Source organism: Equus caballus, chromosome 16 (assembly GCF_041296265.1).
Source record: "Equus caballus isolate H_3958 breed thoroughbred chromosome 16, TB-T2T, whole genome shotgun sequence".
NCBI classification, from domain to species: domain Eukaryota; kingdom Metazoa; phylum Chordata; class Mammalia; order Perissodactyla; family Equidae; genus Equus; species Equus caballus.
The window spans coordinates 79,492,855-79,519,508 of NC_091699.1; the positions used below are offsets into that span (position 1 = coordinate 79,492,855).

Below are 26,654 nucleotides of genomic sequence, written 5' to 3' on the forward strand. Positions count from 1 at the left end.
GCCCCGAGCTTCTGCGTCTCCTTAGTGAAAGGTTTCCCCATGGTGCATGAACTCCTCAACTCTTCCAGATTCTGCGTGTGGGGGCAGCAGGTGAGGCTCATGACCTCTCACACCTCAAAAGCAAGAGGAAAGCCAAGAGTACGGGGCAAGAGGCTTCCAGGTTGGGCAGATGGAAAGGGACTGCAGGGTATGCGTGGGTGAAGATGAGTCCGTACATACTTGGTTATCCCCATGGCAGCTAAGTAGAACAGGTGACAAGGGCCTCAAAAATAGTCAAGACCAAGAGGATCTGAGAGGCTGCCTAAGACATGCCTGATACATTTTTAATAAATATTTCCACACGTCCACACATAAAGCATACACTCACGTTTACAAACACAATCACATATAAAAGAGACAACAGTTAGGGCCAGCCTGGTGGTGTAGCAGTTAAGTTCATGCGCTCCATGTCAGCGGCCTGGGGTTCTCAGGTTCAGATCCCTGGCACAGACCTACACACTGCTCATCAAGCCATGCTGTGGCAGCATCCCATATACAAAGTAGAGGAAGATTGTCACAGATGTTTGTTCAGGGCCAATCTTGCTCACCAAAAAGAAAAAAAAAAAGAGACATAGTTAAAAAAAAAGACAGTGGTGGAGATCCAACCAAATTTTATTCCCTCCTATATTCTTTGATATATGTTTAAAGTTTTATACAATAAGGTATTTTGATTTTATAATGGGTAAAGGTCATGTGGATGGTTTTAGAAAGGAAGGCAGAATAGTAAATATCTACTTTTCCAAGCAAAACAAACTGGTAAAAAAAGTTATTATTCTGTGTTTTATTTGATGGGCATAGACAAAGTTGTCTTCTTCAATAAAAGTCTGAATCTTTTTAAGAGATTGTTTAGAAAAACAGCAACAAGTTCTTTGGGTTTTTTTGGTGAGGAAGATTGGCCCTTAGCTAATATCTGTTTCCAATCTTCCTCTTTTTGCTTGAGGAAGATTATCCCTGAGCTAACATCTGTGCCAGCCTTCCTCTATTTTTTGTATGAGGGATGCTGCCACAGCATGGCTTCATGAGTGGCGTGTATGTTCACTTCCGGGATCAGAACCTGCAAACCCTGGGCTAACAAAGCAGAGTCCACAAACTTCACCACTATGCCACCAGGCTGGCCCCAATGAGTTGTTTTTTAAATGAGGGAAGCATAACTGCTTGCCTTATGATAAAATTAGTTTCCAAATAACTTAAAAATACACTTTATATATCTTGCCCCATTCATTTATTCACTTGCTCCATTAGCCAATAGCTGTTCTTCACCAAATACTTTCTGAGCCTCTACTATGAACAAGTATTTGCCAGTTGCTAGTGATAACAAGAAGAATCAGAAAGAATGGCCACCATCTCAGGGCCCATATTGGAGTGGGTAAGATGGGTTATGGAAGAGAAAATTGGTACTCACCAAGCATCCAAATGCTTTCTTACGTTTCCCAGCCTCCATGGCAATGAAGCCGGAGCCATGTGACCCATTCCACCCAGTGAACTGTGAGCAGAAGTGATGTGTGTCACTCCTGGGCTTAAGGCAGCTACGAACTGATGTGACTCCTCCCAGTTTCTCTACCCATGGAGCAATCCCCCTCCCAGTTTCTCTACCCATGGAGCAATCCCCCTCCCAGTTTCTCTACCCATGCAGCAATCCCCCTGGAGGCCACCTTTTGCTAGATGACACATCTACAAGATGGATGAGGACCACCAGACCCTCATCAGATCTTGCATGAATAAGACACAAATCTTTACTGTGTTAAGCTCCTGAGATCCCAGGGTTGTTACCACAGTATAGCCAAGGTTAGCCTGACTAATACATAGACAATTACAATACACCATGTAATAACATAAAAGGGAGGTAAATTCAACGTGCTGTAGAAACAAAGAAAAGGTGAATTAACAAAGCTGGAGTTGCCACTTAGACTTCCAACGCTAAGTCATAATCCCCCCGTTGAGGGGCAGCTTTCCGCACAGCCTGGCCTGAGTGCAGACCCTCTCCTTACTCTGGGAGCCACAAAAAACTGACAATCGTATGGGCTACCATTTTCCAGTAGATATGCCAGAGAAGCACATCCAAATACATTGCCACCAAAACCCAAAGAGAGCCACCAAGGATGCACTCTACTCTGTGTGGCATCTCTCACATTCAAAGGCATAACCCGACAAGCTCAGACACCGGACCCTTAACACTTTGACAATGTAGCAGACCCTGAAGTTGTTGCAGTGTTTTTCTTCCACCTCCAATAAGATGCAACAATAAGATGAAATGACAAGGGCATAGCACCTTTGTGGCATTTTCCCCCAAAATCCCTAACCTCAGTCTAGTCGTGAGAAAACATTAGACAAACCCAAAGCGAGGGGCATTCTACAAAATATCTGACCAGGAATTCTCCAAAGTGTTCAGGTTACAAAAAAACACAGGAGAAGACTGAGCAACTGTCAGAGATGGAAGGAAACTAAGGAGACCTTATGACTCATCGCAACATGGTGTCCTGTACTGAATCCTAGAACAGAAAAAAGACAATAAGTGGAAAAATTAGTGGAATCCGAATGAAGTCCATGGTTTGGTTAATGGTGTTGCACCGATGTATATCTCATAGTTTTGATAAATATGCCACAGTTATGCAAGATGGGAACATTAGGGGAAGCCAACGGAGGGGTATATGGGACCTCTCTATACCATCTTCACAGCTCTTCTGTAAATCTAAGACTATTAAAAGATAAAAAGTTTGAAGAAAGGAAGCTGGAAAGGACCTGGTTAATAAGATTGCATATACAGAAAAGGAGCAATAAAGGTACACATGAAAAAGCACATGTGTGTGAATTTTTGTTTGTTGGTGTGTCTGTGTGATGGTGTGTGGGTCTGTGTGTTTACGTGATCGAGGGAAATCTGGTGGGGGGGACAGGTGTATGTCTGGGTGTGTGGCTGCATTTGTGTGTGTGTCTGTTGGAGGAAGGGTGAGTTTATGTGAACACATAGCTATACTGTGAGGGAGTTAATGAGTGAGGTGCTTGCAAGAACCTAAAAGTGAGCACGTCCTTAAATTTTGGGCCCGAGGCACCTTGTCTGCCTCCACTAGACTCAGTCTTTTAACGAAGCTCCCAAGAGCAAAAGAATATTGAGGGGGCACCTGGATTTGAACCAGGGACCTCTTGATCTGCAGTCAAATGCTCTACCACTGAGCTATACCCCCTGACAGTAATAAGCTTCACATAAATACTTATTCCACTTTTATGAGTTACATCATGCCTCACAAATACCTTTTGTGGATGAGATTCTTTCTGGATATGAACTCCTCCCCAATTCCCTTCCAGTCACACCACCTCCTGCTTTTCCCAGAGCACATATGCTCACTCTCTTCCCAACACCTAACGCTCAATGCTGTTTTCTCAGTCTAATTCTCCAGTTTTTAATACACCACCCATTGCCCATAAATCTGTGGGCACATGGATGAGTGTTTTAAGTATTATGGGCCACCAGCAAGTACTGGACATGGAGGGAATCGAACTGGGATCCACGAATGGACATCAGAGGTTTGTATACAACTCTGAAATTATAGGCAAATATTGTGTATGTGTATTGTATATTGTGCAGGTTTTCATCAGGTTGTTGAAGGGGACTTCATGCAGGACAAACTGTCTCATTTCACAGTTTAAAAAAAATTTGGACGTTTTAAAGTCCAAAATTCACCTTTGAACCCCTCTGATTCCTATTCCTTTGAGTTTCAACCTGAGGGCTTTTACTCTTGTGTATCTCCAAGATTGGGAAGAAAGGGCAAGGAGATCTCCATCATTGCAACAAGTTCTCCTCAGAAGGACTGTCGGCCGCCATGGAGCTGAGGAGCAAACAGCAGCCAGATCTCAGCCCACAGGCTCTCTGAGGGCCCCAGACACATCCCCAGCCTCTCCACTCCGAGGCCTTACAAGACCCTTAGATTTCAGACCCACTATTCCCAGAAATAAACTTGTCATCCTCCTGCTGAAACCTGCATCTCCTCCTATTTTGCCTGTTGTAGCAATAACAGCTCATATTCACTGGGCACTCACTATGTGCCAGGCATGGTACTAAAACTTTCACCCGCGACATCCCAGGAATCATCAGAAAAATCCCATGACAAAGGTATTATTATTAGCATGTTGATTTTGCAGATAAGGAAACTGAGGCACAGAGTGGTCACATAGCTAAGAGGTGGTGAGCCGAGGATTCCAGGCTCTGGGCTGAGTGCTGGGCCTGGCTACTTTATCATCTGATCAGCCTCCTCTCTCTCTTGGTTGGTGACACCACTGTGTACTCAGTCATTTGGCCAAAGAACTTAATATGATTCTGGGATTCTCCCACCCGCTCTTCCCCAGTTCCAGTTCATTGCTGGGTACTGTTGGTTTTACCTTTAACGTCACTTAGATCCATCCCCACCCCTATACCGGCAGTGCCACCACCTCCTAAATGGCCTCCCGGCCTCCACCCCTCACATCCATCACCCCACAGCTCCCAGAGCAGCCTGTTTTAAAGCGAAGTCTCTCTACATCACTCCCCTTTAAATGCCTTCAGGAAAAACTCCAAGTCTCTTAGCACAACATGCAAAGTTCTTTGCATTTGGATCCCTATCTGCCTCTTGAGCCTCCACTTCATCTTCATCACTCGCCACATTACATTTCGTGCCCCAGCTGCCTCCAACTGCATCTGTCTGGCTCCAGCCTCTGCCCATGCAGTTTTCTCTGCCTGGAACTCAGCCACCTCTTCCCACACCCCTACCTCCGCTCCACCATCTTTCTGTCCAGTGAGAAATTACTCACCTTTGAAACCCTGATTTGCCATCAGCTCTGCTGGGAGACATGCCTCCACCTCCCCTCCTCCAGACAGAAGCAATCCCTGAGTCCTCTGCATTCCTGAACTTGGCACAGTCCAAGACAGCTCACATCACTCCGACTTCTTACAGGCCTGCTTCTTGATTGAGAGCACACTGAGGCCAAGGGCTGTGTCTTATTCACCTCCGGGTGCACACTTTGCACAGTTCTGGCACATGGTAGGTGCTCAGTGTGTGTTGTTCAAGCGGATCTGTGCTGTGGGCAGGAGTTAGACCTAGCTGAGATCTGACCTCTGGCCCAAGTCTGGGTCCTGAATGAAGGCACCCAAGGTGGGGGTGCTGGGCTGCAGAAAATGAATCAAAAGTGGAAAGGTGACAGAAATTAATCAGGCTTTAGAGCAGGAAAAGAGGGCAGTCCCCTAAACTTCAGACTAGTTCATGTTTAACCCCAGCGTTGTCTTGTGAATAAAGACACTATTCCCCGACTTTCCCCCGGGCGCGGTCACTAAGTTGCTGGGTTGGCCTTGTAGCCAAAAGGTTCTAAAACTCGATGGACAATCCTAGCACCTTGGGAGCATTGCTAAGTGGAATTTTGTCACAAAGCTTTCAACACTAGGTGAGCAGTATGACTTGTATAAAGAAGTCATTGAGAGTGTGTGCTCTGAATTCCAATCCCGGACCTGCTCTTTGACCTTGAGCCAATTACTGAGCATCACCAAGTCTCTATCTTCTCATGTAAAATGGAGATAGTGACAATATGTATCTTGTAAAAGTTTGGAGAGAAATGAAGGAGATAATTAACGTAAAGAACCTAGACTGGTGTGTGGCACACACACAAGGGACAATAGTTATTATTCAACCAGCCATGAGCTACAGAAGATAAAGTCAAAGTCAATCTATATTCTTCTGAAGCAAGAAAAACAGATATACAGGGGGCACCTGGATTTGAACCAGGGACCTCTTGATCTGCAGTCAAATGCTCTACCCCTGAGCTATACCCCCAGTTGAAGATGTTTGTTTTTATAATCTATCTCTCTCTCAACCTTCTGGTTCTAAAAACTGATTCAGGGGAGCTGTAATTAGAGAGAAGGCTGCCTGGAAGGAGTCTGGGCGTTACAAGTCTTAGAAGAAGTTTATTATGAAAAAAGACAGGAATCCTGAGAACTAAGCTCTCTGAGCCTAGAAACTCATCTTAGACTTCTGAATTCCCAAAGTCTCTCCCGTTCACCACATCTCACATAAAGCAAACCTCAGTTCCAGGTAAAAATCCTCAGGCTTTCCGCAAATGGCTACGTCAACACAATGCAGGTGACTGGATTCCTGTCACACTGCCCTTAGCCGAGGCTCCCAGCAACTGAGATTCTCATTCCTCTTCATGACTTCACAGAACTGAGCTCATAACTGGCACTCAATAGATATGTGTTGCATTCAATTGACGCTGGAAAAAAGACATATAAATAATGATTTGTGTGAGACAGCTTTACCAAGTCATACAAAAACAGATGGTTAGTGAATTATACTCTTGTGTAACATAATTTGCCTGAAACTTATAATATCGTCAGCTCCAAAAGGTCATTGGATGAAGAGAAACAAGGCTCCAAACAAGAGCCTCTTAATCAATTAAAGAAATTATTTATCCTGGTCCTACTATCCTAGATACCTTTTCAACTTCCAAGCACAGCCACAATCGGAGCCACCTGTATTTCTTGGCCTCATAATCATCTCCTCTCACCCTAATAAATTGTTCAGGTGCTTCTTATGGAAATCTTGCATGTTTAAACCTGTTGGGAAGTCTCTCTTCTGCCAACTTCCCAACGCACGTCCATTATTCAGGTCTTTTCAAAGGATCCTAAGTTTGGGAAGGTCATTTTGTGTTAGGGTTGTGGTTGGTTGGGAGCCCAGGAGAGAGGAGACTCCATTCCATTCTTTGTCTCCCCTGCCCCAGGCTGGAATTGAGAGATGAGGAAGGGCACACTTTGCTCATTATCTTTTTCTCACCCTGCACATCAGTGGGAGTTGCGATTTTGGCAGTAACAGATGTACTGTGTACTTCATAACAAAGAACCTCAGCATTGGCAGGGATTTAGAGACCATTTCTTCCAACCACTTCTTTTGTAGACTAAGAAACACAGATGGAAGGAAGCTGTGAGCCTTGCTCAAAGTCACAGACATATCAGTAGCAGGATCAGAACCAAGGGTTCACCCTCCTTCCAGCTCCTCAGAGGCAGGGGCCCTTTGGGAGCCCCCAGTGCCTGGAGCAATGCAGGTGCTCAATAAATGTTTGTGGGATAAATGTCGAACTGTAGTTACGCAGAGGTAAACCAAACATTCTGACTTCCTGGGGACTCTCCTGGTTGTAGCTCTGAAGGTCCTGCCTCCCAGGACATCCTTCAGAAAACCGGATGAGGGTTGGTTGGTCACCCTAGATATTTCCTTATATTTTTCTCATCCATAGTATTTCCCAAACCTAATCATTCACTTTCCACTGTCATAATTTTTACCAGTTCCACATACCTCCTGTGCTAGTATTTACTTACTATTTGTCTTGAAATCAACCCACTGTTTTTTATTTAGCCTCATCCTAAACAAAAATATCCTGAAGTCATGCCAATTGTATTTCTTTCTACTGCACACGAAAACAAATATAGAGCTATTGAAATATGTTAAAATTGTATTTAACACATGTTGCGCTTACAACTTTCCATGATTCTAAGCACTTTTCAAATACTAATTCACTTAATCCTTAAAACAATCCAACATGAGAGGAACAGTCATCATCTTTACTTTACAATGAGGAGGCCGAGGCACGATGAAGTTAAAGAACTTACCCAAGGTCACACAGCTGCTAAATTTGTCCATGTGTCCTGAAAGTCATTTTGGAACCCCTCAGTGGTAATCACAATGTGATGGTTAATTTTATGTGTCAACTTGACTGGGCCACAGAGTGCCCAGACATTCGGCCAAACCTTATTCTGAGTGTGTCCGTGAGAGTTTTTCTGGATGAGATTGATATTTGAATCAGTAGACTGAGTAAAGCAGATTGATCCTCCCCTTTTGGGTGGGCCTCACCTGATCCACTGAAGGCCTGAAAAGAACAAAAAGACTGAATAAGAGGGATCGCCTCCTGCCTAACTGCTTTGAGCTGGGACATTGTCTTTTCCTGCCTTCAAAATCAAATTGGAGGCCGGCCCCATGGCTGAGTGGTTAAAGTTCCTTGCTCTCCACTTCAGCGGCCTGGATTCGTGGGTTCAGATCCCAGGGACGGACATGTTCCACTCATCAGCCATGCTGCGAAGGCACACCACACACAAAATAGAGGAATATTGGCACAGATGTTAGCTCAAGGCTAATCTTCCTTAAGCAAAAAGAAAAAAACAGGAGGCTTGGCAACGGATATTAGTTCAGGGTGAATCTTCCTCACCAAAAGAGAAAAAGAAAGAAAAAGAAAAAAGAAAAATCAAATTGAAATATCAGCTCTTCCTGGGTCTCAAGCCTCCTGTGTTTCAGACTGGTACTCACACCATCAGTTCTCCTTGTTCCCAGATCTTTGGACTCAGCTAGAACCACACATCAGCTCTTCTGGGTTTCCAGCTTGCTGCCTACATATTTGAGGACTTTTCAGCCTGCATAATAAATCTATCTATCTATATACACATCCTGTTGGTTTTGTTTCTCAGGAGAATCTTAATACACACAGCAAACTCTGGGAAGAAAAATTGGACCTGCACCGGCCTTGAGGATACTGTCTACATTTGTTGAGATTTTGAATGTCTCATGAGGCCCAGAAAGCACCCGCCACAAGATACAGCTTCAATAATGATGGTTGAATTGACCTGCTGTTGTATTCCTAACTTCTGTTCCTTTCACCATCATGATGTCACATGTGAATTTGCTCTCATTGTCAACATAAGTACAAGTAAAAGCTAATAGGTATTTTAATTATAAGGTATACAAGCTATAGGAGCACTAGCCTGCATGCCCTTTAAAAGCCATGCATCCTTGAGGCCCCTTGTCTGGGCCACGTGCCAACACTCATGATGATAACAGTCCCGGGCTTAGTCCATCTAGCTGTTTCTTGTGGGAGAGTTAGCACAGAGACCGTTGCAGTCTGAGGGAACATGGAGGCCCTCCAGTGGGAGTTCTGGTCCTTGGAATGCAGGTCATACAGGGGCAATCCACTTTGGCAAGCATGTAGCCTCTGTTCCTCTGCCTAGTTAAGCAGCTTTTCTCAGGGTCCGTAGCTGGCCACCACTGGACATTCCCTGTAATAACTCCCAATAAACCCGTATGTCTTGTTTGCTGTCTCTGGTCTTTTCTTCAGTCTCTCTACAACATATCCCACTCTGCTTACCCAACTGGGTGTGTGGCCAAACACAAGCCAAATAATGTAGGCTGAGTTCCCAAGCCTATCACGCAAAGATTTATGTAAGAGGAGAGAGTTACACACAAAACATCTTACAGAGAGAGACCTTGGAAAACTTGCGGCAATTATTCAAAATGTGATCATCCATAGAGTTTTGGAAACTGAGTTTTCCTGTATTTCCAGATTCCACAGGACTATTTCATCATAGGAATGAATTAGAATGTTAATTTCAGTAATTAGAAGGATTTTCCCTGTTGTATTAAGATATTCCTTCTCAGTTGAAGTCTTTTTCACTTTTTAATCCTTAGTCCCCTCACTATAAAATGGGGATGTTGTAATTAGAAGATCTCCTAAATCTATTCCGATCCCAACGATCTATGACTGACAAATTCAAAATTTAGTTTCTAGTGGGGGACTAGGTCAGAAAGTACAAGTATGGCCAAAAACTAGTGAAAAATGTGATCAACCTGAGTGGGAGATTTCATATACAGTGCAACATAGAAAAGAAAGGGAATATATTACCATGGCCATGAGATTTAACATCAACCCTACAACCTAATTTTTCCTCATTTTATTCTACATGGAATATTTCTTTCTTATAAATATCTACGTTCTGTGAAAAGATGCTCAACATCACTAATCATAAGAGAAATGAAAATCAAAACCACAATGAGATATCACCTCACACCCATTACAATGGCCACTATCAAAAAAGGAGAAAATAACAAGTGTTGGCAAGGATGCAGAGAAATTGGAACACTTGTGCAGTGTTGGCAGGAATGTAAAATGGTGCCACCATTATGGAAAACTGTATGGAAGTTCCTCAAAAAATTAAAAATAAAATTATCATATGATCCAGCAATACCACTTCTGGTGTATATCCCAAAAGAATTCAACGCAGGATCACCAAGAGATATTTGCACACCCATGTTCACTGTAGCGTTATTCACAATAGCCAAGAGCTGGAGGCAACCCAAACATCCATGACAGATGAATGGATAAAGGAAATATGGCAGATACATACAATAGAATATTATTCAGCCTTTAAAGAGAAGGAAACCCTGCCATTTGCAGCAAGATAGATGGGCGTGGAGAACACTATGCTAAGTGAAATAAGCCAAACACAGGACAAATACCACATGATCCCACTCTTATGAAGAATCTAAAATGCTCCAACTCATAGAATTAGAGAGTAGATAGAATAGTGATTACCAGGGGCTGGATGAAGGGGGAAGAGGGGAGGTGTTGGTCAAAGGTACAAAGTTTCGGTTAAGCCAGATGAATAAATTCTGGAGCTCTACTGCACAACACAGGGCCTATAATTGACAACACTGTACTGTGTACTTTAAAATTTGCTAAGAGGGTAGGTCTTATGTTCAGTGCTCTTACCACACGCACACACACACACACACTCTATACATGTATGTGTATATATATATATATACAAATAAACAAAAGTTTAAAATAAAGGAGATGAGAAGACACTTTTGGAGGTGAGGTGATGGAAAAGTTTATGGCCTTGAATGCGGTGATGGTGTCATGAGTGTATACTTATTTCCAAATTCATCAACTTGCTGTATGCATTACATGTATGACTTTTTTTTATGTGAGTCATACTTTAATAAAGTGGTTTAAAAAAAAAAGAAAGGAAAAAAGGTAGTTAAGAGCTGTGGCGAGGAAGGAATTAGCATTTAAAGGGTATAGAGTTTCAGTTTTGCAAGATAAAAATGTTCTAGAGATCTGTTGCACAACAATGTGAATATATTAATGCTAGTGAACTGTACCCTTAAAGATGACTAGGATGGCAAATTTAATGTGATGTGTTTTTTACAAACAAAAAACTATGCTCTAATAGTAGAAAGAACTTGAGTAATGATAAAAGCCACCTTAAAAAGCCAAGCACACACTTATTGCAGAAAAGGCTCAAATGCCTCTCACTGCTCCCCAAAGGGCAAACCACCATCTGGCGTTCTTCATTCCCCGGATGGTCACTGTGTCATTTACTTTAGCCCCTTTTCATTACCTGCTTCGCAACAAAGCAAAATGAAGCTAATATTACCGTCTGATTTTCTGATCTTAGAAAAGCAGCCTCTGGGTTCAGCCCCGTGGTCAAACCTGCAAATCCACCCATCCCGTGCCCAGGTTTTCTGCTCCGTGGGCATGTGGTGTAGAGAAGTCTTCCAAGTTTTTGTTAAGTCTTCAGCCAGGAAGAAAGTCGGGGACTGGTGCCTGTTAGTTTTATTAAAATTGAGGGTGGCGGGCAGGAAAAAGAATGTCCTGGTTAAAGGGCACCCAAAGGAATGGTCATGGGGAAAATTGGCCAAACGGTATTTTCAGTAATTGCCTTACAGTTTATAGCTCAAATCTTCAAGGGAAACCCATCTGCTCTGCTGTGGCGCTGAGGTCACAGTAAGTGCTGTATTTTACTTTAAAACTCACTGTCTCTTTGAACTTTTCTCTCTTCCCTTCCCTCCTCTCTCTCTCAAATCAATCCGGATTCCCCTAGGGAATCTAGGGTTCAATTTCTTCTTTAAATGAAACAACAGCCCTTTTACAAAGCACATTCAAACTGCCCAGATTGCAGTGTTTTAGTTCAGAAGTTACAATTTCAGACAGAGATGAGCCTCATTTACAGGAGAATTTGTTCCTTAAGAGTTACTATGTAACACAATATCAGTGTGTCCTTCCACGAATGCCTGCACTAATTTGTTTCATGAAATATTGTCTTTGCTGGCGTATATGCCCCCTCTCTAAGCTTTCCTAAGAATCTCCGAAAAATTGCCAACCTGCCAAGCTTTTGGCTAGCTCACCGAATACAAGATTATTGGGAAGATAAGGAGAATAGTTTAACTCACAGATGTGGTGGCTTGTATGAAATCAACTTAGCTGAGCTGGACCGTCTCCCAGAATTTCCTTCCCGGCATGGTTCTGGGTTGGGCTGCACCCACAAGAAAGTGTGCAGGGGATGTGAGTGCAAGGCGTGTTTACACTGAGGTGGAGGGTGTTGGGGTCGGTGCCATTACAGTCCACTCACATTCGCTGATCTCGTGGCCCACCTTGTCGGCTTTGGGCAGCCCCAGGCCCACAGGTCTGTCCACCTCCCGCTGGAACTCCTCCTTAGCCTCTCTGAAGAGGAGGGGAGCTGGACATCCAGACTTAATCTCTCATTTTCTCTCATTTCTCAATGTGAGCAGCAAGCAGAAGAACAGCTTCCGGCCTCCCTTGGGCTCTGTTTTCACTCTTACCCTTAACCCTGTCTGCATTCCTTCCTGTCTCCTACTCCTCACCACTGTCCATCCATGAGCTTGCTGGTTCACCTCTGTTTAGAGTCACTTTATAACAGTGTATATCAAACCATAATTTATTACTGCAAATATGGAGTTTTTTCATTTCTCATTAAGCTTTACTTAGCAGTAACTCTGAAAACTTGAAAGCTAAGAATCAGTCCTTCATGGTGGAGGGGGAGGAACACCGGGCTAGTGGTCAACCCCGGCTCCGCTCAGTCGGTCTGACCTTTGAGTAAGGCCCTGAGTCTCTTCAGATCCTCCAACCCTCATCTGCAGGAAGAACTGGAGTTGATGACCTCTCAGGATCCCTCCAACTTCAGACACTTCATTCAAAATAAACTTCTAAACAACACTCTAAACACACTAAAAGAAGCTTTATCTTTAAAGGAGATGGAAGCTAGTATTTCAGAAGCAAATACTCAGATTTTGATATATTTTCAAAGATATGTCAAACATAGACACAGCTGTATGAAAGCATATTCCAGAATAAAGCTCAAAGCAAATTTAATATTCAGTCACTGTTACTAAATTAACTCTAATTTTTAGCATACTTACTTAAATACTTTTTGATCTTTTATTTTGATAATCTTGTTTTTTTAATGTATACGGCCTCAATCCTATTCGGAAGTAGGTGAAATACAAACTGTAAGGAAATAATTTAAATATTCTAGTAGCTCTGAAGGAAAACTACTTCAGATTAAAAACCCTTTATTGTGTCACCAACAGCAAGTTAATGCATTATAAAATTAATGTTGCTGGAAGGAATACAGCTCTCCCAGGGCCCTGACTGACTTCTGGGACGTGAATTCAACTTGGGAAAAAAACAAACATAAAGTTTTTGCTGATTTCACCAAGTTCACATAGCATGAAACAGTTTCTGGCTTTGCCTTATCAGAAAACTCCCTCGGCTACCTGGATCCTCCAGTCTACCTGAGCTAATGAATACATAGGCCCAGGCCCCCACTTGGTGTGAGGGATATCGGACACTAATTTCTGCCTAGTCCCCCCAACAAGGGCCAGGGCTGTGTGTGTCACTTTAACACCAGTCTCTGTGCCCAGGGACTGCCAGATCCCTGCTCCAGAACCAAACCCAGAGGCCAGAGCTCTCTTCCCTAAGGACAGGTGGCCCAGGCGTTGGCTGCCTCCCTTCCCAAACTTCTTGGTATTACCTATCAGTCCATTTCCTGTGGACAAGGAAGGGTAATTCGGAGGGTAAAATTAAGAGCCCAGAGGGCAGAGTCAAGAGCCGTGGAATTACTATTTCCAGACAGTAGCACTGAGACCTAATAAGGGAATTAGTCACATGTGCCTTGCTGGATTTCAGAACTGCTGTGGCCCAGTGGTTGCTGTGTGCCTCCTGTTTTCCATCTTTTTTTTTTTTTTTTTTTTATAGATTGGCACCTAGGCTAACCACTGTTACCAATCTTCCTTTTTTTTTCCTGCTTTATTTCCCAACCTACCCCACCCACCCCCCCGCCACCGCCACGATACATAGTTGTATATCTTAGTTGCAGGTCCTTCTAGCTGTGGGATGTGGGACGCCGCCTCAATGTGGCCTGACGAGCAGTGCCATGTCCACGCCAGGGATCTGAACCCTGGGCCGCCGCAGCAGAGTGCGCGAACTTAACCACTCGGCCACGGAGCCGGCCCCTGTCTTCCATCTTTTTGAATGGGAGCGTCTCTTTCCTTTATTCTATGCCTGTCCTGCCATAGTGGGACAGATAATCAGTGTCTTCAGTTCCCAGGTCTTCAGATTGAGAAGGATGGTACTCAGGGAGATGGATTTGAGAAACCACACCCCAGGAGCCTCATGTGCACCTGGACCTCAAGGCTAAGCCTGATTTCATAATGGGATGAGACTTTTGTAGGGACCTGGGAGCAGTGAATGTATTTCACATGTGGGGAAAATGTAAACAATTGCGTTCAGAGGACAGATTATGTTTTAAAACATGACCCTAAATTTCTTTATCACTTTTACCATTGAAAGGTGTTGTCTATGTCTCTTCCACTCGATTCTGACCAGGGGTTTGGGAATTTTCCAACCAATAAAGAAAGGCAGAAGTAATGTTGTGTGACTTTCAAGGCTGGGTCAGGAAGGGACATGCAGCTTCACCTGCTTCTCTTGGGATTCTTGCTCTTGGATCCCAGTCACCATGCTGTGACGAAGCCCAAGCTGCCACATGGAAAGGTCGTGTGTAGGTATTCGGGCCAACAGCCCCAACTAAAGTCCAACAAGAAGACATGTGAATGAACAAGTCTTTAGATCATTCCAGCCCTAGCTGTCAAGTCATCCTCAGCCCTCAATCTTCCCAGCTGAGGTCCCTGACAATGTAAAGCAGGGACAAGCCATCTCCACTAGGCCCTTTCCAAACTCCTGACACACACAATTCATGAGCATGGTAATTAGCTATTGCTTGTTTAAGGTTTACTATGGAGCAATAAATAACTGGAACTACCTGTCTGTGCTCCCTGTCACTGCTGTAGCTGTTGGGGCATTCCACCACTTCATGCCTCAACCAGGACTGGAGCTTGCAATGCCCTTGGTCCTGTTCCTTTTCTGTCTTGCTGTCTATCCCGCACCACCATCACAACACATCAGGCTGAGACGCACACCCTGTCTCTCCCCCACCTGCTCTGATTTTACATGTTAAACTGCACTGCCTTATAAAGGAAACTCAAGATAGTACAAACATAATGGTGAGTAATATGATTATGACCAGGCAATAAATAAGGCAAAGGAAATCCTAATCTGATAGTTGGCACTTGGCAATATGGTCCGGTGAGCTGAGCCTGAGACTTCTGAATTTTTTGTTTTGTTTTTATTTGTCCTATACCTCTGTCTAGAAAGTTGCATTACATCTCCTGTTTCCTGTTGATCTAGGACAAGGACCAATGACCAGTGGTTGATGAGCTTCTGACAAACCTCCAGCTTCACTTGGCAGAACTCCAAGACAGATACCATTGCCTCAGACTCCTCTCTAGGCAAACCAGTATTCTCCACGAGGGAGAGAGTGTAGTCTGCAACAGAACTTTCTCGCACCTTCAAATTTCCTGGTCAGCACCTACCACTCCTCTTACACCCTCAGTCTCAGTCTCCTTTGGGTCTGAGATCTCAAGGCTTCAAGGAAGAGAGATGTTCTGCTCCCGAAATGTGATCTGGCACATAACCCTCTGCCTCTGTTCCCTGCCTCATTCTGCCAGCCAATGCCATCAGCACTCCTCTTATTGAAAAGACACATGTTACACGTGTACTACAATAGTCCTCAAAATAATGACAGCAATGCCAACAAGAAGACCTAGGGCACAGGGAGGAGGGCTGCAGGATTAGATGAAATAACCACTGGATTCCCAAGTGGCCAGCTGATAAGGGATGTGGCAGCAGCTCCTTTTCTCTGGCCTGAGATCTCGGATGTCATATCCTAGAATGGGCTGATGGGGCATCAGTGGAGGGCAATGTGGCACCGGGCAGCGGGTAGTGAAATTAGGAAGAAATAGTGGAAATTAACAGATGGTGGATTCCACAGTCGAGAACTGATTCTTCAGTTTGACATGGTTGGCGTACACATTTTAAGTGGAACCTGTTAAAGATCAGATTATTTTGCCATAGACCAAGCCTTTGGCCTCCAGAAGGTCTTGAACTTTTATTTGTTTTGCTTTCACTAAGGTTTCTTTACTTTCCAGGAACTTCAGAAGAAGGTTATGTAGGAAGGGAAGGGAAGGAGTGGCAGATCAAGGAGAATGCAAGTCTGACATCCAAACTTTGAAATCCTAAAATATTTTCAGTTATAAAAAGATGTCCCACTTTCAGAATCCAGTTCTGTAAATAGTTTTCAGAAGTCGGGAGACTTGGAGAGGTTTAATTTGGCTGACAAAATTTTCATTCGCCTCTTCCATATTTCATAGTGCCACCCCCTCTGGTTTTCAATCTCTAAAATTCTAAATTAATGTGGACATCTGCTTCTAGCAAATCTAGTCAGAGCTGTCCTGCCACCACCAATTTGCAATCATAAAAATAAGGAAGAAAAAGAAGTAAAAAAGAACAACCCAGCATAGCTTCCAGGAGCCAAAACCTTTCCCAACTCACACCACTCCTTCAACAGCCCCATCCCGCCTCCTCCCGCCATGTCTCAATCTAATGTCATAACTCAACTGCCAAGTATACATAATAGGAAACATTAGCCATAATTCTATTTGTTCTGTAATCATTCAACAATCACCAAGCTTTTGTCAGAATAGACGATGAAAACTTTTTGTGAGTACATACTACATTCGAGGATTCTGCACACCCCCAACCATTGCAGTCACAACATGCTTATCATGAGGAGAATCTAAGTCCGGGGCAGGCTGGCACCTGGCACCTGGCCTGATGATCATTAGGGCTGCCTAACTAGACCGGCTCTAGACCAGCACTGGCCATTGGAAATGTAATGTGGTCCACAAATGCGAGCTACACATATAATTTTTAATTTTCTAGTAGCCACATTTAAAAAGTAGAAAGAAACAGGTAAAGTTAATTTTCATAGTATATTTTTAATACAATATGCGAAAGATAATATCGTTTCAATTTCTAATCAATATGTAAAAAACTATTGAGATATTTTTCATTCTCTTTTTCAATCTAAGTCTTTGAAATCTGGTGTGTATTTACACAATTCAGATTAGCCCCATTTCAGGTCCTCGATAGCAATGTGTGGCTAATAGTTACCTTATTAGACAGCACAGCTGTGTGCAGACAAGCCTGTCCTTATTTTTATGATAAGTATGTTCCTTTCTAAAAGAAAGTGCCTCTCCTGGGTTAGGCAACTGAATGAGAATCTCTGTTCCCTGAAAGTAGGCTTATGAGGTAAAATACAAGATATCCAGTTAAATTTGAATTTGAGATAAACAACAAATGAATTTTTGTGGTATAAGTATATCCCATGCAATACTTGGGATATACTTATACTAAAAAAAATTTTGTTTTTTGTCTGAAATTCAAATTTAACTGGGCTTCCTATATTTTTATTCGGTAAATCTAGCAACCCTGCCTGAAAGGCATTATTAGAATTGAGTCTTTAGCTAAAGGAGAGTATATAGGTGGTGAGTTAACCCTGCTTTCTTTCATCAGGGCCACAATTAAGGTAATGGGAGAGTACATGTCCTCAGATAGTGAGTGCAGGTAGGAAGGGCCAAAGTGTATTCTACCTTGGTCTACCATAGACAGGAATGTACTGGCCATCCCATCAAAAGAAAGATGCAGGAAATGGAAGCAGAGGGAGGAAATATGGTGGGTGTGTGAGGGAGCAACAGATGATTGTGCCCCAGGAAGTCAGAGGCAGGCCTGCTGGCAAAGCCGTTGTATTCAGGGTGAGAAGCGCCATTATCAAGTGTGAGGCACCGAGTGTGAAGGCATCTGCCAGGAGCATGCACAGGCTGAGCAGCAGGTGGTGCTGACTCTGTGGAGCCCATGCCTCTCCACCCTGCTTTCTTCTTCTCTTTTGATGAACTTTACATTGAAAGGGTAATTTTATATCCCATAAGAATAGACATTTTGCAAGACTTCAATCTTAATGTGGCATCTACAGCTTTCCAATTTGCTATGGATTTCTTTACTAATAAAATAACTTTTATTTTATGTACTAACAGCTCTTGCAATGAGTGAGGAGAGAGAAGCATTGAGTTTGTACAATTTATTAGATATTCCTTTGTGTGCTCCAAGTGAGAGGGGTGAAACATGCCCCCCCAAATTCCTAAAATTCCTAAAAGTTCCAAACCAGTAACCTAGTTCAAGCTCAGGAGCATAGGGATTACCAAACTTTGGGGAGATGCGTTTTCAGCTGGGCTAGGTATTGAGCACCTGTGAGGGTCGGAGGTAAGATCCAGCGTGTCTGATACAGTAGGTCACGGGTTAGGCTCGAGAATTTGAATTTCTAACCATTTCCCAGGTAATGCTAATACGGCTGATCCAGGGACCACACTTTGAGAACTACTGCCTTAGATCATGAGACAGTTTCCCCATGGATTTAAATAGCACCAGAGGAGACATTTTGTTCCTCTATAGTTAGAGTTTCCTCGAATTGGAAACGCAGAGAACATAAACTGCATCAGCAGGGGTCCTGTGGGGTCAGTGGCCTCTGTCGTGGCTGTTGATTATGAAGCGGAGTGAAGAGGGTTTTCACATCATGAGTCACACGATTTATTTGGAGCCTCTGGAGGTTGGAGCAGGAAGTGTCTCAAAGGTGATCCTCTGAGAACGGGTATCCCAGGCCGGATGCTTCCCGCTTCCTGGTTACTTCTGTTCCCTCCACCCTCCATCATGCATTGTCTTTCCTTCTAATCAGCCCTGAGTTTCCCTAGTTATCTCTCTGCCTCAGCCTCCAGCCTATCCTAGCCTGGCTCACAGGAGGGTTATCTTCCCTGGCCAATCCTCCAGACTAATGGTGCCCAAAAAGCTCATTTCTGGGCATAGGAACCCCTTCATGCTCTTTTCCTGAGCGTGGTGGTGAGGAGACCCCCTTGGTAGCAACACCTTCCGTTCCCTGGGCTAAGTAGTTACTTTCCTGTCCAGACGGAGAGAGCATCACACATATCAATCCCAGACAGATGAGGAAGATGGAACTCTAATCAGGGCAACAACAATGAGACTCGTGAGCTTTTCGGCACTTACAAAAGGCATTTCCATTTTCTAACCTCTCCTGAGGTTACACCTCTATCTCCATCAGCACGCTCACTTCCTTCCCAGCAGGCTTCTAGGAGGCCAGCCTGTTCTCCATTCCTGTTCAGGAATTTTATCTCCTTAGAACTCTTTCCAAGTTTCCTGTCTACCCAGGTCCCCCTTGCCCATGCCATCCACCCAATAAGAACAAAGACTATTCATTTAAGGACCTAACAACTAAATTAAATGGAGTTATAAAGGATGTCCAAGATCAAACATAAAGAAGCCACAGAGGTTCAAAACACCTTACCACGTTCTTTTGGCCTGTGTCCCTGTTCTGTCCTAAGGAGCCCAGATACCGTCTCTGCTCTCTTTTAACCCCCAAGGATAGAGAACATCAAACCACACCAGTTGTCTCATGCCCTTCTCTTATCGAGAGGAGCCACTCTTCCACGAAGATCCCTTGATGCAGAGCCCATCGTTTTGGCCAGAAAGGAAGTTTACGAAGGACCTGTACCGTGACCAGGGGGACGGTGATCTGCTTCCTCATCGGAAGTGGGAACATTCCTCAGGGGGATTTGAAAAGGGATTTTGAGAGCGGATGGAGAGGCCGGAGAGGCCGCATATTGGCTACAACAAAGACCTTGATTTCCACTCAATCTCTGCTTAACATTTTGCCCAGAGCTGTGGCTAGATGAGCCCTACCCTTGTGCCTGGTTATAGAATTAAACAAATTATTGCTAATAGATGTGTGTTGCAAATTAAATAAATCTTAAAGTGCAATTATTTCCCTCTTAGCCAGCATTCTTAGTAAGGTCAGCCCATTTCCACATGTAATGACAACTTTCTGTATTCCATTTGCCATTTGCTTTAGAGGCAAACTTCTCTGGAAATTTGGAAATCAAAACATATTCTTTTTTTTGTTTTGAAAGGGAAATTATCAGGAAGTCTTTCTGCAGCCTGACTTCTTTCTCCAGTCCATTGTTCCGATAAACTAGTATTTCTTAAACTGTGGACATTAGGATCAGCTGCATCAGAAATACCTGGGATGCTTGTTAAAAGTACATATTCTTGGGCATCCCAAACCTACTAGGGCGAAGTGCTGACTTGCTCAGAGAATCTTTATTTCCAACAAACTCCTTAAGAGATTCTAAATTTTGAGATAAGTACAGTTTATATTTATCCTACAGGTGTTTTATAGGCACCGATGTACGTAGAAGGTAGTTTGGGGTTTAATAAAATAACACCCCCTCTGGGGCTCCAGTTCCTCTGCCGGTGCAATTGTGGCAAAAAGCACTAGATTCATTCTAGCTAGGATTCAACACTTGGTCAAAGAAGGCTCCTTAGTTTTTCCTGATATGCTTTGCCCTTTCCTGCTTCTTCCACTCTTCCCTACCTTAGCTTGCCATCATCCCCAATTCATTAAACACCTCTTTACTCTTTCAGGTCGTGATTCAATATCCATGTTACCATTTTCTTGTTACCAAATTTACATCTTCTCTAAACAGTGGCTTCCCAATAAATACACAGATTCTGTGACAGTCACTTGGCTGGCATTCCTACACCAACCTAACTCTTCTTCCAGCTTAGCAATATCAATGCCTGAAGTCCTTAGGACGCAGCTCACCATTTTTCCTTAAGACCAGAAACCATTTGGTTTATTCCTTTTTACAATGGCCTGGGCGGAATTGATCCTTGTGAGTAAATTGTCCTAGATATTCATTTCTCCAGTTAAATTAACATATTGCCCTTTCCCTCGCGCACTTCAAATACCAACTTCCTCCCACCTTCAAGGTAGACATAGCTTATTAAACCTTCTTTTGTGCTGACTCTATACTTTAAACACACATGTAAATAAATACCTAATTATAAATATCATACTGCAATATAATATTTGTTTACCTGGATATTTCCCCTACTAGGTGACGAACTCCGTCTAGGCAGGAATCTGTTTAATGACTTTGCTGTCTCCAGGACACAGTTCTGGCTCATACTGAGCACTCAGTAACATTTATGTTGAACTGAACTATTCTCAAACTGTTATGGGTAGAGATATATCTTGTTTAATGCTGCCCCATAAAATGTTGATTTGTTACGCCACTGCTCATTTCAGAAATATTATTATATGTAATAGATATAATAAATAGTACCTTATATATAATATACTATATATGACTAGTGTGCAGTTAATATGTTTTTCTTGTGGTCAGACAGCTGATAGAGTCTAGAGCAATACTGTCTAATGGAACATTCCGTAATGATGGAAATATTCTGTCTCTATGTTGTCCAATATGGTAGCCAGAAGTTACACGGAGCTGATGAACTCTTGAAATGTGGCCAGTGAGACTGATGAAGTGAGCTTTTAATATCATTTCATTTTTATCGATTTAAAAGTAAATAGTCACAGTTGGCTTTTGTTTACCGTATTGGACAGTGCAGGTCTATTATATATTGCTTTAATGCTCTCATCCAAAAGGCACTAATGCACCAAACTGTGCTTTCTTCACTGTAGAAAAAGCCCAGCAATCTGGTGTTTGCTGGGCAGTGGTGTTCCAAGTGGGAAGTGGGTGGGAATGGTCAGCAGAGGAACAGAGAAGTATTTTATCGCCGACATTGTTTAAAATTGCTGGTCCATGGTGATAATAAAAAGCAAACCAAATTTTAATTTTATAATTACTTTTAAATTCTTTACAATGTATCCACTTATTGCCAGCACCTAGAGGGAACTGTTCCCACCACTACCTCTGTTACAGCACCATCTTCAGTCATTGACTTTCTTCTTGCCCTCACATGGCATTCCAGTGAACATTTTTGACACATGATGAATAATAAAGGGCTTGGAAGTGATTGTGCTGAAAGTGACTCAAAAGTGGCAAGGAAGGTTATCACATAAGGTATTAAAATAAAGTTTTACATAGGGAAAAGCTCCCTGACATTGGTCTTGGCCACGAATTTTTGGATATGACACCAAAAGCACAGGCAACAAAAGCAAAAATCAACAAGTGGGACTACATCAAACTAAAAAGCTCCTGCACAGCAAAAGAAACCATCAACAAAATGAAAAGGCAACCTATGGAAGGGGAGCGAATATTTGCAAACCATATATCGGAAAGGGGGTTAATATCCAAAACATATAAGGAACTCATGCATCTCAATAACAAAAAATCAAGTAATTTGATTTCAAATTGGGCAGAGGAATTGAATAGACATTTTTCCAAAGATGTACAAATGGCCAACAAGTACATGGAAAGATACTTAGCATCATTAATCATCAGGGAAATGCAAACCCAAACCACAATGAGATATCTTCTCACATCTGTTAAAATGGCTATCATCCCAAAGACAAGCGGTAAGTGTTGGGAAAGATATGGAGATAAGGAAACCCTTGGACACTGTTGGCGGTTGGTGTAAATTGGTACAGCCATTATGGAAAACATTATGGAGAATATTCAAAAAGTTAAAAGCAGAACTAGTATATGACCCAGCAATGTCACTTTTGGGTATTTACTCAAAGGCAATGAAATCACTCTCTTGTTGAGATAACTGCACTCCCACGTTCATTGCAGCATTATTCACAATAGCTAAGATGAATGGATAAAGAAGACGTCGTGTATATATATATATATATATATATATATATACACACACACACACACACACACACACACACACACACAATGGAATATTATTCAGCCATGAGAAAGAAGGAAATCCCACCATTTGTGGCAATGTGGATGAGCCTTGAGGGCCAGGATGCTTGTGAATTGGCCTTGGGAATAAAGCATTTCTTAACATATATGTCCATTCATTGCCATGGAAATAAACTCATTGTATGGTAAAGGAAAACTAAAACAGCTTATAAAATAACATATGTAACATAATTCTGAATATATATGGGTGTGTATATGTGTGTATGTGTACATTAGCCACTAGCTATGCAGTGTGTGTGTGTGTGCATGTGGTACACACGGTACATGTGTGTAAGTATATGTATGTCTATACACATTCAAAGAACACAAAATAGAACGGTAGAGAATGCAATTAAAAAGTAGCAATGAGGGGCTGGCCTGGTGGCGCAGCGGTTAAGTTCACATGTTCTGCTTCTCAGCACCCTGGGGTTCGCCAGTTCGGATCCTGGGTGTGGACACGGCACTGCTTGGCACGCCGTGCTCTGGTAGCCATCCCATGTATAAAGTAGAGGAAGATGGGCATGGATGTTAGCTCAGGGCCAGGCTTCCTCAGCAAAAAGAGGAGGATTGGCAGCAGTTAGCTCAGGGCTAATCTTCATCAAAATAAATAAATAAAAATAAAATGTTTTTTTAAAAAAGTAGCAATGATTATGTCCATATAGTAAAAGCACAGGCAGTTTTATTCCCCAATTCTATAATAAATTTAAGCAAATAAGAAATTTTCCACAAAAAGCATACAGCAAATAAGAATAATCATTAGTGGGGCTGGCCCCGTGGCCGAGTGGTTAAGTTCGCGTGCTCCGCTGCAGGTGGCCCAGTGTTTCATTGGTTCGAATCCTGGGTGTGGACATGGCACTGCTCATCAAACCATGCTGAGGCGGCGTCCCACATGCCACAACTAGAAGGACCCATAACGAAGAATATACAACTATGCACTGGGGGGCTTTGGGGAGAAAAAGGAAAAAATAAAATCTTAAAAAAAAAAAAGAATAATCATTATTTTTCAATGTCAGCATATCCAAATCCTTTAATTATTGGATACATCTTTCAGGATACCACCTTGCCTGACAGCTCTCAAATTCTTAGATATAGGTACTGGTTTTTCGTTTGTTTGGCTTGATTTGTGGAGCCCACTCTTATATCAGCTATGTTGAGTTGTAAGTGGTTTGCCTAGGGACTCATGCTCATTTTTCTCCTGAATAGCTTTTGGTCATTAAACCCTTGTTTAATGACATCAGTAAAGCCATGGGTTGGATGCATTTCCTCTTTACATAACTCCTCTTGAATCTTTCATTTTATTGAAGATGTTATGAAACCATGGTTTTCAAATCTTTTTGGATTCAGGCACAAAGTCTCAGTCCATAGACACCTGCCTCAGGGTTTCTGCTTGTCACTTTGAGAAACTGGACGTTAGGCATTGTTTTCAACTAGACACCAATAAGGTGAGAAGGTGTTTGTTTTAATTATATATCAAATTGAACTATTATTTCAGCCCCCAAATGAAACATAGATACTGTCCTAATACTAAATATAATACAGAGCTGCCTAAAATAATCTGTTTAATGAGCCTTAGGCATCAGCCAGGCACCACAGAAAATGCTGCTAATGTGGAGGGATGGATGGTGAAGTCAGATGCATCCTATGTAAATTGAGATCTAACGCAAATAAAAACAGATCTTTGGATTTTAAATAAGATATAAAATGGTTTCTCCATATAAGCAATTCTTAAGCAATTAGAAGTCAATCCTGCCCCATCAGGTGGTTAGACTTGCTCAACAAAATAACCTAGACAGACCAGAGCTCTGAATGAGGCAATTCTGAATTCGGGTTGAAGTGCCAACTCCTCCGCTGATATGCTGTTTTGTCTTGGGCAAGTTACTTGACTTCTCTGAGACTTAGCCTCCTTATCAAAAACGCCGATATTACTAGGTACCTCCCGGATTTGTTGTGATGATTAAATGAATATATGTGAAAGTAGAAATATAAGATTTTGTTATACTCAATTTTTATATTTCTTCATTCGTTCTAATGGGATTTGGGAGGACACGTAAACAGGTATGCTTGGTCAGCCCTCTCGAACAGGAAGTTTCATTATTCATATTATTATTCACAGGCAAGAAAAAATTTTCTATCCCAAGAAGACAGAAAATGAAATGGGAGCTACCCATTTGGGGTTCCCCTAAGATGTAAATTGCCACTTGGAAGTCAGCAGACTGAATCACCTGCTGATTCGCCACTGCTGGTCTGCTAAAGCGAGCCTTGAAACCTCAGGAAGGGACTGACACCAGACGTCTTCCTGGAGAAACAGATCCAAGGAAGATGGAGTGACGGGGAGAGCAAGTGGAGGGAGAGGGAGGTTACCGAACGGCTTGTCTTCAGTATGAACACAGAAAACAAGGAGGCGCGGAGCTCCTGAAGAGTCAAATCCTGACCACACACAAGGGAGATCAGGACAAGAAGTCATTATTCCCCACCTTTACTAGTGTTTGTTTTAGTTCATGTCTCCTTCCCTGGGGAAATGAGCAGCAAAAACCTTCAATTATTACTGAAATAAATACAACTGAATTTTTTAATTGTAGGCAAAAAGACCCCGTCATTTAATATCAAAATAAAACAACGGCAAAAGTCTCTGTTGTTCTCAAAGACAACAAAGACCAGGTGAGCTGAGAGGATGATGTCCGGCTCGTGAAGAAGCAGTCAGAGACAGGAAAAGGGTCTGCTTGCGTGAAGAAAGGAGTAACAGGAAACTAGCACGTAGTGTCGGGGAGAGAAGAGTGGGAAAAGAATCTAGGTTCAAATCCGGACTGTGCCACTTTCAGCTTAGGAGACCTTGGGCAGGATACTAAAATTGCGCAAGTCTTGGCTTCATCAGTGGCAAAAAGTGGAATAATAATAATAACACTGTTATGGGCAGAATTATGTTCTCCTCCCATCCCAAATTCGTATGTTGAAGTCTTAACCCCCAGTGCCCCAGAATGTGACTAGATTTGGAGATATGATCTTTAAAGAGCAAATTAAGGTTAAATGAGATCAGTGGAACGGGCCTTAATCCAATAGGACTTGTGTCCTTGTGAGATGAGGAAGAGACACCAAGGACGTGCATGCAGGGAGAAAAGGCTATGTGAAACCACAGCAAGAAGGCGGCCATCTGCAACCCGAGGAGAGAGGCCGCCGAAGAAGCCGAATCTGCAGACATCTTGATCTTGGACTTCCAACCTCAAGGGCTGTAAGGAAATAAATTTCTGCTCTTTAAGCCGCCTAGTCTGGAGTATTTGTTCTGGCAGCCATAGCAGACTAATACAAATTCCAACATGACAGGGTGTTGGTGAGGATTAAATGAGAAAGGATAAAGAGGCAGGGGGAAATAGACACCTAAATGGTGGTCTTCCCATCTCCTTCCTGATTAAAAGTGGTGCTTAACCTGCAAGTCAGCTATTCGGGCAGAAGAGAATCAAATCCACGAGAGGGCAGTATACAACAAAAGTCCAACCCATGAGCCACTGAACTCCTGAAAACTGCTGTTGTTACAGATTCCAAATAGCCTAGGAATTATTGAGAAACATTAGCGCAGAGATGAGTTCAGAAAAATTGTTTTCTAATGTCAGAAGTTATTTATAGTAGAATTTGTGTGACCTTCCCAAATTGTTGATTTGCTAAGGTTTCCAAAAGAGAAAAGAAAAGAAAAAGCGCGTGTATGCTATCTGTTTCTACAGATGGAGGAATTGTCCCTTTTGAACTATATACTAACTGCTGTGGCTGAACCAACATTTGAGGACCCAGACCCCAAATGAATTTCGCAATGTGATCCATTCTATTTCTGCAAAAATTGCTTTGTTTTGTAGAGCATCACAC

General features: G+C 42.7%; 1 protein-coding gene and 2 non-coding genes across 3 annotated transcripts in view; all 3 read right to left on the reverse strand.

The window, feature by feature from the left end:
* Window positions 1-26,654, reverse strand: part of CPNE4 (copine 4) — a 691,914-nt gene that overhangs the window by 613,984 nt on the left and 51,276 nt on the right. The window contains exons 4-5 of the mRNA XM_070239070.1: window positions 6,079-6,267; window positions 4,819-5,173 (exon numbers count right to left, since the gene is read on the reverse strand). The gene's annotated coding sequence lies outside the window, so the exon portion shown is untranslated. The remainder of the gene's footprint in view (window positions 1-4,818; window positions 5,174-6,078; window positions 6,268-26,654) is intronic.
* TRNAC-GCA (transfer RNA cysteine (anticodon GCA)) lies at window positions 3,147-3,218 on the reverse strand. The gene has a single exon. It is a non-coding gene; the product is annotated as a tRNA-Cys (tRNA).
* On the reverse strand, window positions 5,760-5,831 carry TRNAC-GCA (transfer RNA cysteine (anticodon GCA)). Its single transcript has one exon. It is a non-coding gene; the product is annotated as a tRNA-Cys (tRNA).